Consider the following 15,446-nt stretch of genomic DNA (forward strand, 5'->3'; position numbering starts at 1 on the left):
AGGATAGAGCAGGGTTTAGGGCTGTTGTGCATAGGGTCGCTATGAGTCGCAAACGACTCGACGGCACATAACAACAACAACAACAACAACTGTGAAAATGTTTTGAGGAAATGCCACTAATTATTTTCAGTTAGTTCTACTATTACAGAGAGGACACAAACAGAAATTAACAAACAGAAATTTATTTAACAAACAGAAATTTATTACTTCACCATTTAGGAGGCTACAAGTCCAAATTCAATAGTCATCTGTGATATGGGGAAGCAACGATGTCAATCTAGAAACTAAGGTGCGATGGTCTTAGCAATTACTTGCTATGCATCAGAGAGCTGGACTGTGACTAAGGATGATAGAAGAAGAATCAACAAATCCAAATTGTGGTGCTGCAGAAGAGTCTTGAACATACCATGGACTGCCAAGAAAACAAATAAGTTTGTGTTGGAAAGGATGAAATCAAGTTTCTCCTTGGAGGCTAGAATTTCATATATACTTTGGGCACATGGCCAGGAAGTCCTTGCAGAAATACATCATGCTCGGAAGGGTAGAGGGACAGCACAGGAGAGGAAGACCCTGAATGAGATGGATGGATACAGTAACTGGGACAATGGGGGTAGGTGTCGGAGTCAATGAGACTGACTCAGGACAGGGCAGGCTTCAGAGCTATTGTACATAGGGTTGTTATGAATTGTAGGCAACTTGACAGCACATAACAGCAACAACAACCTTATAGGTACTATTTTAAGAGTTGGATGAATAAATACATGTCTAGAGAAGCTCCTGGAGTCTAATAAATGCTCAACATATGTTAAATATTATAATGACTATTAATTTAAGAATGGGCAAATGAGTGACAATTTTCTGTTTATATCTTTCTATTCAGTTAGCATTGTTCACTGTTGTTTTGTCCATTGTTTACTGTTGTTCTCCCATTCTCCTATACTAAGATACTGAGTTAAGAAGATTGCTTATAAAATAAGTTTGTTGAATGAATGAATGCTGATAGGCAATTATAATATAGTGAGAGGTGCTATAACAGCTTAAGTAAAAGGGCACCAGAATGGGTAGTTAAGAGGGTATTCTCTTCCTTTACTTTCACAGGGGGCTCTGGGGTGTGGCCTATGGAGTTGCATTGCTAGCGGAAGGCAATGCCTTTCTAGTAGTTCCAATCCATCAGTGGCTCCATGGGAGAAAAATGAACAGTCTCCTCCCATGCAATTTACACCCTCTGAAAGCCTGCTGGAGGGTCAGCTATGAGTCAATCCTGACTCCACAGGCAGCAATGACTGAATAATTACTTTCACAGTTCAGTCAGAGATGGAGCAAACTGCAGCTGGAAACTAGGGAAAGATGTCCTAGAAAACCACCAGGTGGCAATATTGTAGAGACTATTCAAACAGCTCAGATGCTTAATCTTTGCTAACACAAAAGTGTCTCCTTTCTGATGGTTGGAATCCAAAGCTACCCATGACTCCCTGCAAGGTCTGGTGGCCTACTGGCAAGAAGCTGTGCTGCAATCTCAAAGGCACGCGATTCAAATCTACTAGCGGTTCTGCAGGAGAAAGATGGGCAGTTTACTCCCATTCAATTAACTGCCTCTGAAAGTCCACCGGAGGGTCAGTTCTGACTCTACATTCAAACAGCTCAGATGCTTAGTCTGTAGGGAGTATCACTGCTAACTCAAAAGTCTCTCCTTTCTGATGGTTTGAATCAGAATCTACCTGTGGTTCTATGGGAGAAAGGGAATTTCCCTTGTGATTTTAGCCTCGAAACCTACTGAATGGTCAGCTGTGAGTGGGTTCTAACTCAACAGCAATGAGAGAGTGAGAGAGCTAATCGCTAAAAGCCCAGTGTTTGTATCTAAGTGAGATTTTTTTTTCTTCTCTCTTTGCCACAAAAGTTCAAGCTGTGATTCCCTTTTTTGTTTTTTCTCTGAAGCTGAAGCACTGAGAGTCTGGTTCTGGGCTGCTTTGAGCTGTCTCGAGCTCTGTCCATTCTGCTATTATCAGGCAGAGGAGAAAATTTGTGCATAACGTTTCTTGTTTGTCTATTTCCCAGCTCACAGGTCTGTTTCTCCTGCTGTGTCCATTGGGAGGAGTTTCAGGGGCAGAGGCAAGAGGAGAAGCAAAATTAATGTTTTTTTGGATTGTTTGTTATTTGTTTTGAGAAAGAGAGCAGGCACTGTATCAGACATTTTATATGATCATTTAACTTAATCATCACAAACTCCTGAATTTAATTTTGTCACTTATTTTACCATAACCTCGTTTCAGCAGTTATTAATATTTGTTGTTAGCTGCCATTGAATTTGTCCCTGACCCATGTGCTGTAATCCCAAAGGCACATAATTCAAATCCACCACCTGCTCTGTGGGAGAAAGATGTTTAATCACCTCTAAAGTGATTTACTGCCTCTGAAAACTCACTGGAGGGTCAGCCCTGAGTCACCTCTGACTAGTACACACAACAGCACGATAGCCCTGTGCACAACAAAAAGAAATCACTTCCCAGTTCTGTGATATGCCCAGGATTAGTTGTGTTCCATAGTTTTCTTTCTTTTTAATATTATTTTTGTTGTTTAGAATATGCACAACAACATACCTATAGGGTTTTATTTGGCTAATATTAAAAAATAGATCCCCTTTCTTCTTCATGTATTTTATTATGGAAGCTCCATTGGACCCTGTTTAGGTTTACTTAGTCGTTGTGGTTAAATCATAACTGACTCAAAGCTAACTCTCCAGAGGGTTTTGAGTAGCTATAAAATCATTTGAGAAGAGAATGCCTGTTTTTCTCTTGTTGTGGAGTTGCTGTTAGAGTCAGGTTGCCAGAGAAGCATGTTGTCTTTGGGTTAGACTAGGTCACCAGAGCTCTCCTTTTGGTATCACAACAGCATATATGCTTCCTCTTATAGGTAGGAGGTACACTTGCATGAAGATGATTCTAGAACTGAACTGGCTCTAATCCTAATTAGTAACATAAGGCCCACTGCCATCCAGTTGGTTCCAATGCATATTGACTCTCTAGGAGGTTTGCAAGGCTTTAAATCTTTACGGGAAGAGACCACTCATTTTTTCCCCACATTGTGGCAGATAGATTTGAACTAATGGCCTTTCAATTAGCAGCCTATTACACACTACTACACCAGGACTCCTTAATTATTAATGTTCTTGTTGTGTGCCATTGAGTTAGAACCAATTCATAGCTGACTCTTCATTGGGTTTTCAGAGTCTTTCTATTGCATGAGAGGAGACTGCCCATCTTTCTCCCATGGAGCAACTGGTTGGTTCAACCCATGGGCCTTAGGATTGGCAGTGTAACTTCTTACCACTAGACCACCAGAGCTCACTAATTATTATTAACATAGGCATGACCAGTCTTGTTTCAGCTATGGCCTCATCCACTCTCTCATCCAACGTCACCAGATTATTGTCAGGCAAATCTCAGACAGTATTTCATTATACATTTCATTTGTAAATTGCTTTCATACATATCTAAATATATAATGATTTTTAAAAGAAACTAACCAAATGAATGGTAATTCCAAAATACCATCAAATATCTAGTCAGTGTTCAAATTTACTTGGCTGTCTCATTTAAAATAATTATAGTTGGTTAATTGAAACCAGGACCCAAATAAGAGCCATAGATTTCATTTATTTGCTATGTGAGTTTTACAGAAGAAAAGGAGACTCCAAGAGGATCTGATTTTTTATATGTAGTAAAAATTATATATTGAATTACAGTCAGCACAGGTGTTAGAGATATAAAGATTACAAAGACATACCCTCTGCCTTCAAGTAACTCAGTCCTGGGTTTTATAATGCTCTGAATATATTCATCAGAAGACTAATTACATTATACTCTTAGAAATGTTTATGCATCTGCTTTCTGAAATAGATGGTAAAATCCTTAAAAGGCAAGGGTAATTTCCTGCTCCTCACCATTGTATTACTGATATCTGGTACACTATAGATTTCAATGCTAGTAGATTGTCAGTTGAATTGCAGATGTGACAGCGCAGAGGTGAGAAGGAGGTTATTGCAGAGATCATGCTAGAGAGGATAAGGGCCAGAAGTGGGGCAATGATAGAGAGTATGGGGCAGAGGAGACAGGTTGAAGAGTATATTAATTTGGTAGAATTTTATAATTTCTTAAGAAGTTCTGGTGGTGTTGCACTTTTACATGTTGCACTTTTAACAAAAGGATACTCAATTTCCCAGCTGTTATGTAGGAGAAAGATGGGCAGTATCCTTCTACAAAGATCTATAGCTTCAGAAATTTGATGGAGGGTCATAGTGAGTTTCAATCCATTCGACGGCATTGGATTTGGTTTGGAGGTTTGTTAATTTCTTAGATGTGGAGAATGAGAAAATGAAGACTTCTAGATTATTAGAGCTCAGATTATGGCACTGCTAACCAAAAACAATTAACATACTATAAAAACAAATAACTCACTGTTGTCAAGTTAGTAATTCCATGTATTAGAGTATGACTGTAGTCTATAGGGGTTTCAAAGTAAAGAGTAGCAAATGTGGGGTGGAGAAAGATAAGGTGCTTTCTGCATATGCTAAGGTTGAAGTAGCTGATATTCCAAAGACATCATATATTACTGATGGAAGGCATTATCCATTAAGATGTGTGATACTGAAGTCTAGCAAAGAGGTCAGATCTGGAAGTCATGCTGTCAGTCAGAGTGAAATAGGATATGAACTGAGGATGGAACTCTGGGGAACCCTGACACAGAGAGACAGAAGAATGAGAAGCCCATGAGAAAAATGGAGAAGGAACAACCAGAGAGTTTGGAAGCAAACCAGAAAAGTATGATGCCACAAAAGCCAAGAAAGGAAGAATTGAGGAAGGGGAGAATGGGAGTGATTGGTATTTTTGAGACAGGAAAGGAGGCAGTAGAGACCAATCCAATCTGGCTAAGGTGTGGAGCATGGTGAATTAGGAGGAGGAAGTAAGTCCAGAAGCCAGTTCCTAAATTTTACATGTTAAAAAAAATGAAATGACATTTCATTTATGTGTTCAATATGTGTTTTTACATATATATTTGCCAATTTTTAAAAGTTATACAATGGAAAATTCACTAGACAGATTTGCTGTGTGACTCTATGACTGGCTAGACAGCTAATCTAAAGGTTGGTAATTCATATTAAACCCAAAGTACCTTAGAAGACAGTTCTGACAGTCTGCTTCCAAAAGATCACAACCTCGAAAATTAGGAAGCACTTCTACTCTGTACAAATAGGGTCACCATGGGTTAGAATTGTCTCAATGACAACTAACAACAGAAGCAAAAGTAAGTACTCCATAATTTAAAAGTTGTTGTTAGTTGCCATCAAGTTCATTATGACTCACAGCAACCTTATGAACAACAGATCTGAACCTTATGCTGTCCTGTATCATCCTCTCCATCCCTGATATGCTTCAACTCATTGTAGTAGTCACTGTGTCAGTCCATCTTGTTGAGGATCTTTTTCTCTTTCGCTGGCTCTCTACCTTTCCCAGCATGATGTCTCTCTCCAAGAACTGGTTCCTCCTGAATACTTGTTATGTACTGTGGAGTGGGAACTCACTAATAGTTGACCCTCCATTAGGTTTCCAGAGGCTGTAAATTGCATGAAATTAGATTGCCCATCTAGTGGATTTGGCCTTTCATTTGGTGGCACAACTCTTTACCTACTAGGCGACCAGAGCTCACTTTCTGAGTACCAGGTACCAGTATATTGATAGGAGCACTAGTGACCTAGTCCATAGGGAGTTGTGACTCAAAGGCCACACCTCTCTAGTGGTTTGAATCCACCAGTAGCTTCTTGGCGAAAAAAATGGACAATCTCCTCCCATGCAATTTACAGTCGTGGAAATCCAATGGAAACCAGCTTTGATTCTGATTTTTAAGTCCTGACTCAGAGTTCTAACTCTGGCAATGAACTGAACTGAGTATGATTTCAAATCACATTATTTCTAACTGTAATAGAATGCAAGATACATTGGAAATACTTTTTCTTGTCAAGATGATAGGAAATAACTGATGAGCTAGTGCCCTAATATCCTTCAAAAGGGCTGTCCTAGTCTTTCTTAGGAATCTTGTTCTTTCCCAAGATATATATTGGAGGGCTCTTTTATTTCAAATAAGTAAGTAGATTAGATGAAGACTTGTTCCCTCCCCTCCCCCCTCCCCTCTCCTCCTCCTTCTTGTCGTCATTGTCGTCCTTCTTCTTCTTCTTCTTCTTCTTCTTCTTCTTCTTCTTCTTCTTCTTCTTCTTCTTCTTCTTCTTCTTCTTCTTCTTCTTCTCCTTCTTCTTCTTTTCTCTCTCTCTCTGTCTCTCTCATTGTTGTCGCCTGGGCCTCTGCCTCTTTCATAAGATGAAAGACATCTTATCATGAAAGCTATTAAGGAATGAAGAGCTGTAATTTCTCCTAGTCTAGAGAACAGGTTGTGTGGATATTTTTGTACCTATTTGTGATTAAATCTTTGTGTACTGGATTTTATCTGTGACTTGCTTTATCATTTATGTAAAAAATAAGACTTAAGAACCTTCATCTGTCGCTAATTGTGTAAGAGGGAGGGGAGCTGAGACTAAAAAAAATCAACCAAAAAGAGCCTGATAGTTATGAATGGAAAAAACTAGTCTTAGGTCACCAAAACTTTCTTGCTGGTTTAAAAAAATTTTTATTATTATTATGTGTATACCGTCAAATCAGATCTGATTGGTACAGGAGGCAATTGTTCCTCCTTCTTCAGCAGAGCATCTGGTGGATTTGAACTGCGCACCTCTGGGATTGCAGTGCAGCTCCTTGCCACTAGGCCACCAGAGCTTGCCTCTTGCTGGTTTTAGTGGAAATATCAATCCAAAGAATTCTTATTGATGTATCAAACCTGTATTGTAAACTACAGACTTGGTGAGATTGTTATTTAATGCCACAGCATAAGTTCTTATTTTAAAAACTTCTAAGAATAAAGTTATTGAAAATGTTGCCTCTTTTAAGGAACTAATATGGTTTCAACTTTTTTTACGATGTTGTTATTATGTGCCATTGAGTCAACTATGACTCATAGTGACCCTATGAACAATGTCATCTCTGAACTCTTCCCTATCTTGAGCCAATATCCAGTCTCTGACACACTTACCCCCATTGACACAGTCAGTGTGATAGTTCTTCTCATCCAGGATCTTCCTCTCCTATGCTGACCCTCCACCTGCCCAAGCATGTTGTATTTCTTCAAGGACTGGTACCTCCTGGTCACATGCCCAAAGCATGAGACATGGAGTTTCAAAATTCTTGCCTCCAAGGAGCAACCTATTTCACATGGTTCAGGACAGACTTGTTTGTTCCCTTGGCAGTCCATAGTATCTGTTCAGTACTCTTCTCCAGCACCACAACTCAAAAACAGTGGTTATTCTTCTGTCATCCTTAGTCATTGTCTGGCTCTCTGATGCATAGCAAGTAATTACAAAGCCCATGGTATGGATCCAGAACACCTTAGTCTCTAGAATTATATCATTGCTCTAGTACTCTGGAGAGGTCCCTGACAACAGATTTTCCCAATGTAATTCGTCTTTTGATTGCCTGGCTGATGTATCAAGAGTGTTGATTGTGGAGTCAAGCAAGCTGAAGCTGTTATCAATTTTTATCTTGTCTCTGTCTGTCATGCCAAGTGGCCCAGTGTTGAGAATCTTTGTTTTCTTGATTTTAGCTTCAACCCATTTTGAAGGCTGCAGTCCTTGACCTTCTACAGCAAAAGCTTTTAGGTCCTCTTCAGTTTCAGTGAGCAAGGTTATGTCATCTGCATAATGCAGGTTGTTGATAAGTCTTCCACCAATCCTGATCCACACTCCTCCTCATAAAGTCCAACCTCCCAAATGATCTGTTCCATGCAGTCTTTCCTTCCTTTTTTTCTTACAGCTGCTTTCTGGTCTACATATAGGTTTTGCATAAGCATAATTAAGTATTCTGGGATACCCACTCTTCTCAAATTAGCCACAATTTATTGTGATCCACACAGCCTTTGCATAGTCAATCATATAAATGACTCTGCACTTTGACTTTTTCTGAAAACTCTCAAGTTTGGTGTTAAATTCTGGACTGAACTGAACAGCCTTCATTTTAGTTTTCTTTATGTGCTTTTCATTATTTAATTTTAAATTGTTCTATATTTTTAGAATGGATGTTTTTTCTATCTTAAACTCTTTATAAAACAACAATAATTAGGGATATAAACATGCCTGCAAATAAACTTACCATATAACATAGACTTCCATCCACTTCCTAAACAACATGCCTCTGGAAACTCTATGAATTTTCATAAATGATGATAGTTATAGAAAGGCTTCAGGCCTTTTGTTCATGGTCGCTATGAGTCATGCTTGACTCGACGGCAATTAACAACAACAACTATTGACAAATCTGCTACATATAGGAGAATATGCAACACACAAGATTGATTATTCTCTCTACAAGTTTATTTTCCTAGTCTGAAAATTCAGAGAAATTAATGCTCATTAGAAGTAATGGGCACCAATTGTAAATGTAACATAATTTTAATGTATTGTGAATTATGGAAAAATTGAAGTGTAAACATTCTCAACAAGAAATTTAATTGATGCACATTTATAATTACTGAAGTATTTCTTCAACAAGAAAATGAGAATAGCATTTCTCATTTCTCATTTTACATCATTTACTTTGTCTTTAATTTCAGGTTGTAATATTCACTTTTTCTGAATTTTATTTGGCGTCTAGAAGCTTGCTTAGCATAGGTTTTGGAGTGTTTTTTTTTATTTTTTATTGTACTTTGAGTGAAAATTTACAAAACAAATTGGTTTTTATTCTACCATTCATACAATTTAAAAAAAAAATACCCCAAACAAACCCTAGTATATTTTTCTTTTAATTCTACTGCTTCTACTAGTGACAAATTCAAGTGTAAAAAAAAAAAAGGCATGTGAACATTTTGAAACTTGGCCTTTCTCTTTAGGGACTAAAATGCTTTCTTGTGTAAAATTGGAAACATACATTCAAAATAGGCAAAAACCAATTTAATACTGCTAACTTTCAATATCTGTGAATTAATGAGTGGCCCAATTTGTCCTTTTACATTTATTTTCTTTATATCCCATCTTTAAGTGATATAAAGACTTAAATATTTTAATAGTGAAAATTTAGGATCCATTTTTTTCATTAGTTCTCTGTATTATAATAGCATAATTGGAAAGAAAAGCACAGACACAAACAATTATGTCATTTGTCATAGAGACAAGACCAGTGGGGCTTCCTTTATTAGGTTAATAATTTTCTGGCTTCAGGATGTTGCAGTACTACAAATTTCAATTGGAGTTATTTCACATTCTAAATTCTAACACTTCTTCCTTTAAACCCCTTACAATTTGATTCTTTCAGAGGTGATAAGAAAAGACAAATGTTCTTTATGTCACAATGACAAGGACCATTGCCTGATTTACATATGAGTATATGTGAGAAGTAAAGACTTATTTCTTTTTTTTGTGTTTTTATTAAAATCCTCTTTCAAATTTAAAAAAGAAAGAAAGAAAGTTATGTCCTCATTCTAAAGAATCCTGATAGCCAAACTGAGTTCAGGCATCATTCTGTAGATGATGAGAAGCCACTGAAGAGTTTCAAATAAGATTGACTTGGTCAGATTGGAATGTTTTAGAGAGCTCAGTATGGAAGACGATATGAAGGGATGAGATTGGAAGTAGGAGCTTATTGGAATGGAGAAAAGTGGCATTTGGCCTGTGGCAGAGGAAATGGATTTACAAGCTCTTTAGTAGGTAGAATTGTTAGGCTTTGAAAAACGATAGTTAACACTTGCTGAGCACTTACTATGGAGTCAGCTACTTTTAAAAGTGCTTACTAAAATTATATTTAATCCACATGAGTAATTTTTTGAGGTAGATTATATTTCATATCACCTTCATTTTATGGATAAGTAAGCTCTGAAACAGCAAGTAAGTAACTTGCCAGGGATCATGGACCCAGTAAGTGATACTTGTCCGAGATAACAGATCCAGTAAGTGGTAGAACCTAGATTCCAATAACTGGTAGAACCTAGATTCAAACTTATGTTCGGGCACTTAACTACACTTAATTTTGATATTGTTTTGCCTTGGTTTAATATGGAGAGGGAAGGACTTGCTAGTATTAGGTTTGTGAGTTATGAGAGAGCCAGATTAACAGTGGATTAAACAAGATAGAAATTCAGTTCTTTCAAATTAAGGCTCTAAGTACTTACTGTTTTCATCAGCTCTAGTGTGACACTTGTTCTCATGGTCAAGCTAGAGCTCCATCTCCATGTTCTAAGGAGCAAAATAGTAGGAGTAGGAAAGAGAACAGGTATTTGGGGACAACTAAAAATCTTTGCTATAAGAGAAAACACTAAAATTCACACATCAGCAATTGGATGGATGATGTCATCACCACTGAGATAAACAATACAGTAAACTGTTGCCATAGATATTTACTGGTCGACTGTTAGTTTGTTCAACAGCTTCCCCTTCCCTTGGAAACAAAAATTTCTGCACTTTTTCTTTGTTTTTCTTTTTGGTATGCTGCTATTCCTCCTAACTATTCAGCTCTAGTGAGGATTTCCAATCACATTATCCTGTCTGCCTGTTCACAGCTAATTTGGTATGATCAATCATAATTTTTTTCCTTGAATTTTTTTCTGACAGAATTTGAGGGAAAACATCGTGTCCCATTTTTTTTATTTTATTATTTTGTGCATGAGGAGGACCTCATGCACTTGCTGCGAAGGGTCAAGGACTGCAGCCTTCAGTATGGGCTGAGGCTCAATGTCAAGAAGACAAAGATTCTCACCACTGGACCAATTGGCAGCGTCAGGATGGATGACGAAGAGACTGAGATTGTTCACAGCTTCAGTTTGCTCGGCTCCACAGTCAACACTCTTGGCACCAGCAGTCAGGAAATCAAAAAGCGTATCGCGATGGGAAAGTCTGCTGTTAGGGACCTCTCTAAAGTACTCAGGAGCAACAGTGTCTCTCTGGAGACTAAGGTGCGCCTGATACAGGCCATGGTCTTTGCAATCGCTTGTTATGCATCAGAGAGTTGGACAATGACTAGGGAGGACAGAAGGAGAGTGGATGCTTTTGAGCTGTGGTGCTGGAGAAGGGTACTGAATGTACCCTGGACTACCAGGAAAACAAACAGATTCATCTTGGAGAGGATTAAACCAAGCTACTCCTTGGAGGCAAGGATTCTGGGGCTTCGTCTGACATAGTTTGGACATGTTGCCAGGAGGGACTGGTCCTTGGAGAGGGACATCATGCTTGGGAGGGTGGAGGGACAGCACAGGAGAGGAAGACCCTCTATGAGATGGATTGATTCGGTGACTGGGGTAATCGGGATGGGTGTGTCAGAGGCAGTGTGGTTGGCGCAGGATAGAGCAGGGTTTAGGGCTGTTGTGCATAGGGTCGCTATGAGTCGCAAACGACTCGATGGCACATAACAACATCAACAACCGTCAAATCGGATCTGACTGGTACAGGAGGAGATTTCCCCTTCTTCTCCAGCAAAACATCTGGTGGATTTGAACTGTATACCTCTGGGATTGCAGTGCAGCTTCTTGCCACTAGACCACCAGAGCTCCTGTGTTCCATTTTTTTTTATGATTTTTTTAATGATTTTTTTTCTGTGTTCCATATTTGTAACAAAACTGGGAGACACGTAACAAAGAATTGCTGATTTTATACACACAGGAAGGAAGCATTTCTAAGGATTCAACCATCCTATGGTAATGAGAGACGGAAAGAGAAGATCCTATATCTCTGATTTCATTTGTTCTTGAGGCACAACTAAACGTTTGCACTTCTTGTGATTATGTGAGCTTTCTAATAATTTAACTCTTTGCTGAAGTTAAAGTTGGTTTTGGTCACTTACAATCAATAAAGTCTTAACCAAGACTGACCTATAAGAGACAATTTGGAAATCTGTGTCAATGTATTTAAATGTGTATAAATGAGTGAGTTTCAGGTGAGGTAATCTAATAAGTGAGGTAACCAGAATCAGGAAGACTATAAATGAGACTTAGTAGTCTATATGAGAAACATTAGAAGTCCTAGAGGCACAGTGGTTAAGCACTAGGCCTTAACCAAAAGATTGGCACTTCAAACCTACCAGCTTCTCCACAAGAAAACTATTAGAAAATCTACTTTCATATAGATTATAGCCTTGGAAACCCTATGGGGCAGTTTTACTCTTTTATTCCCCACTAAATATGGTATTTTTTTTATTATTAGAACTACATAAAACATATATACTGTGTGGATCAGTTGACCAAAATGTGACCAGAAGTAGTTAAGGAGAAATGGCTCAATATAACCATTTCTCATTTATTAGCATGCTTAGACTCTGAACACCAGGTCATTATGTGAAAAGTGGCATTATACAAAAATGGGGAACAATCACATCATTACTGCTAAACCATTGTGAATCACAGTGTTGCAAAGTTGACACATAATCTTATCCATCACAGCCAACATTAATCTTGTCTCAATCTTAGCATTCACTACTGCTGACATTATGACATTAATGCACAAACTATTTGGGTAGATTTATTTTTTTATTGTTACATAGTTTTGTTTTCACATCAGTTAACACAATTTTTTTCTTAATATTTATATTTTATTGACTATCTCATTAACTATATTTTAATTTTTTTAGTTATTATTTTATTTTGTTGAGTTCTTTTAAAATTTATCATTAATTTCAATGAAAATTTACAAACACTTTGGATTTCCATTCACTCATTGTTGCACTTTTCTCCCCTCCCAACCCTCTACCCTAGTATACTACCCTCTTGGAAAAGTAAAAGAAAAATTCTTTCAGTGTTTTACAATCCCTCCCCGCAGGTCCACTCCACTATGCAGCTTTCGCTCTGGACTCCTGTCATGACAAAAATACCTAATAACATATCCGTTTAAAAAATTTGTTTATTTTGTTATTATTTTGTGTGTGTACCGTCAAATTGGATCTGACTGGTACAAGAGGAGATTGCCCCTCCTTCTCCAGCAAAGCATCTGGTGGATTTGAACCATATACCTCTGCGATTGCAGTGCAGCTTCTTGCCACTAGGCCACCAGAGCTCCCTAAACATATCCCTTTTAAACAGTTTTCTCCCTCATCTGTGTCAATGCGGTATACATTATTGAATCCATCTTTCTCAGTCTCCCCCAACCCCGAGGCTAGTCCTGTTTTACAACAGTGGCCCCATGCAGTATTTGTCCCTTTGTGACAGAGATACTTCACTTAGCATAATATCCTCCAAGGTTACTCATTTTGAATAATATTGAATGAGTTCCTTGTTTTTCAGTGCAGCGTAGTATTCCATTGTGTGAATATACAAGAGCTTCTCTATCCATTCGTTTGTTGATAGGCACTTAGGTTGTTTCCAACTCCTTGCTATTGTGAACAAAGCTGCGATAAAATGGGTGTGCATATATCATCTTGGATGTCAGTATTGTCACAAATGCAAAATGTCAGAAAAGATACTGAGAGGTAGCTGTTTGCCAGCTCAATGATCACTATTACTACAAAATAAATACCATGAATATTGAAATTATATTTCTAAACTAAGTTGTTAAAAGGGTTTATTTCTAAAATTGAGTGGTATGTGTATAACTTCTAGGTCTAATTTCAATTCACTAAGAGGTTACTTGTTGATAATATTAGACTATATATGATTACTTATATATGCAAGTCCATAGGTAGGTCACATGTGTATTAATAAGTGTATCTATAGGGTGCATGTAAAATGTACTCTGATGACACATGCTGTTAAGCACTTGTTTGCTAACCCAAATGCTGGTTCAAATCCATCCAGTGGCTCACAGAAGACCTAATAATCTGCTCCTATAAGGAAAGAGCATCACTGATAAAACCCAGTATGGCAGTTCTACTGTCACCTGGAGTTGCTGAGTTAGAACTGAATTGACAGAACACATATGTATGCATATAAATATGTATGGGTGTGCATGCATATACATACTTAAGTATGGAATAAAATACACAGGGAAGGCAGTTATAGATACTTCTTTGTTATTGTTTTATGCCATCGAGTCAGAACTGACTCAGAGTGGACCTTCTAGTAAATTTTTAGAGGCTGTAAACTGCACAGGAGGCTTCCCATCTTTCTGCTGAGGAGCAGTGGGTGAATTCGAACCATGCATTTAGGTTGGTAGTGCAACTCCTTTACCACTAAACCAGAGCTCCCCTGACATAATCAAATACCTCACAGAATAGGTTTTCTGAGTTTGAAGGACCATAGTCTCATAGGACAACTAACTCACTCGGGTCAACTGGCATAAGATAGCTAGCTCATAGTACATACTCTCCAAAATTCAACATATGATTGAAAGGTTTTGTATTGAAGCCAAGAACCACACTGATGTAGAAACATTTCTCAGAGTTTGTTGTGCACTGGGCTACTCATCAAGGGGAGTAGCACTGGAGGTTGGGCTTAGGGGGTTTACATGGAGTCATTGCAGTGGCTCATTGGGGCATAAAGTTTCTGGTCTTGGGAAACTGGTTCTGGGAAATGTCCTGACATAGGATTTCTGAGTTCCGGTTTCAGAAAATGTCCTGACAGGATTTTCTGGTTTCGGAAAATGTCCTGACATAGGATTTTCTAAGTTCTGGTTTTGGAAAATATCCTGACATAGGATTTTTGAGGTGAGTTTCAACCTCCATTTTTATTTTTAGCCTAACAATGATTAATCACATCTCTTAACAAACTAAAGGAACTCTCATGACCCCATCCATAGGGAGTTGCATTGCTCAATAAAAAACTATGCCTTTGACAGTTCAAATCTACCAGCAGCTACTCAAAGAGAGGCAGTTTCCTCCCATTTAATTTCTAGTCTCTGAAAACTCACTGGAGGGTCAGCTGTAAACTGGTTTCAACTTGATGGAAAAGAGTAACTGGGACAATGGGGGTAGGTATGCTGCAGACAGTAAGACTGGGATTAGAGGCTAATGAATTTAGGGTTTTTAGGAGTGCAGGTGACTCGATAGCACATAACAAACATGTTTTTACCTTAACTTTAAAAAAAATTGCCCAGTATCCAGTTAATTAATTGTTAATCAAGAAACACAGCAGAACAAGTGAGACAGCCAATTTTATCTGTCAGAATTCCTACTTCAGAATTCTCATATGCTCATTTTCCTGCTTAAATTCTCGTTTTAAAGGAAAACAAAAAAAGATAATGTTAGAAGAATGTTTATTTTACTAAATTGTCTTCTGGTAAGGAAAGGTATGAAGGTTAGGTAACTTACTTAAAAATTACAAAAACAAGGTAAATAACTTTGTTATTCATCAGAGGTTGTGAGTCTTCCAAGTGTCGTTGTTGTTATGTGCCGTCGAGTCGCTTGTGACTCATAGCGACCCTATGTACAACAGCCCTAAAC

Source organism: Elephantulus edwardii, unplaced genomic scaffold (assembly GCF_000299155.1).
Source record: "Elephantulus edwardii isolate Elephantulus edwardi_28Jun2011 unplaced genomic scaffold, EleEdw1.0 scaffold00249, whole genome shotgun sequence".
In the NCBI taxonomy this organism is placed as follows: domain Eukaryota; kingdom Metazoa; phylum Chordata; class Mammalia; order Macroscelidea; family Macroscelididae; genus Elephantulus; species Elephantulus edwardii.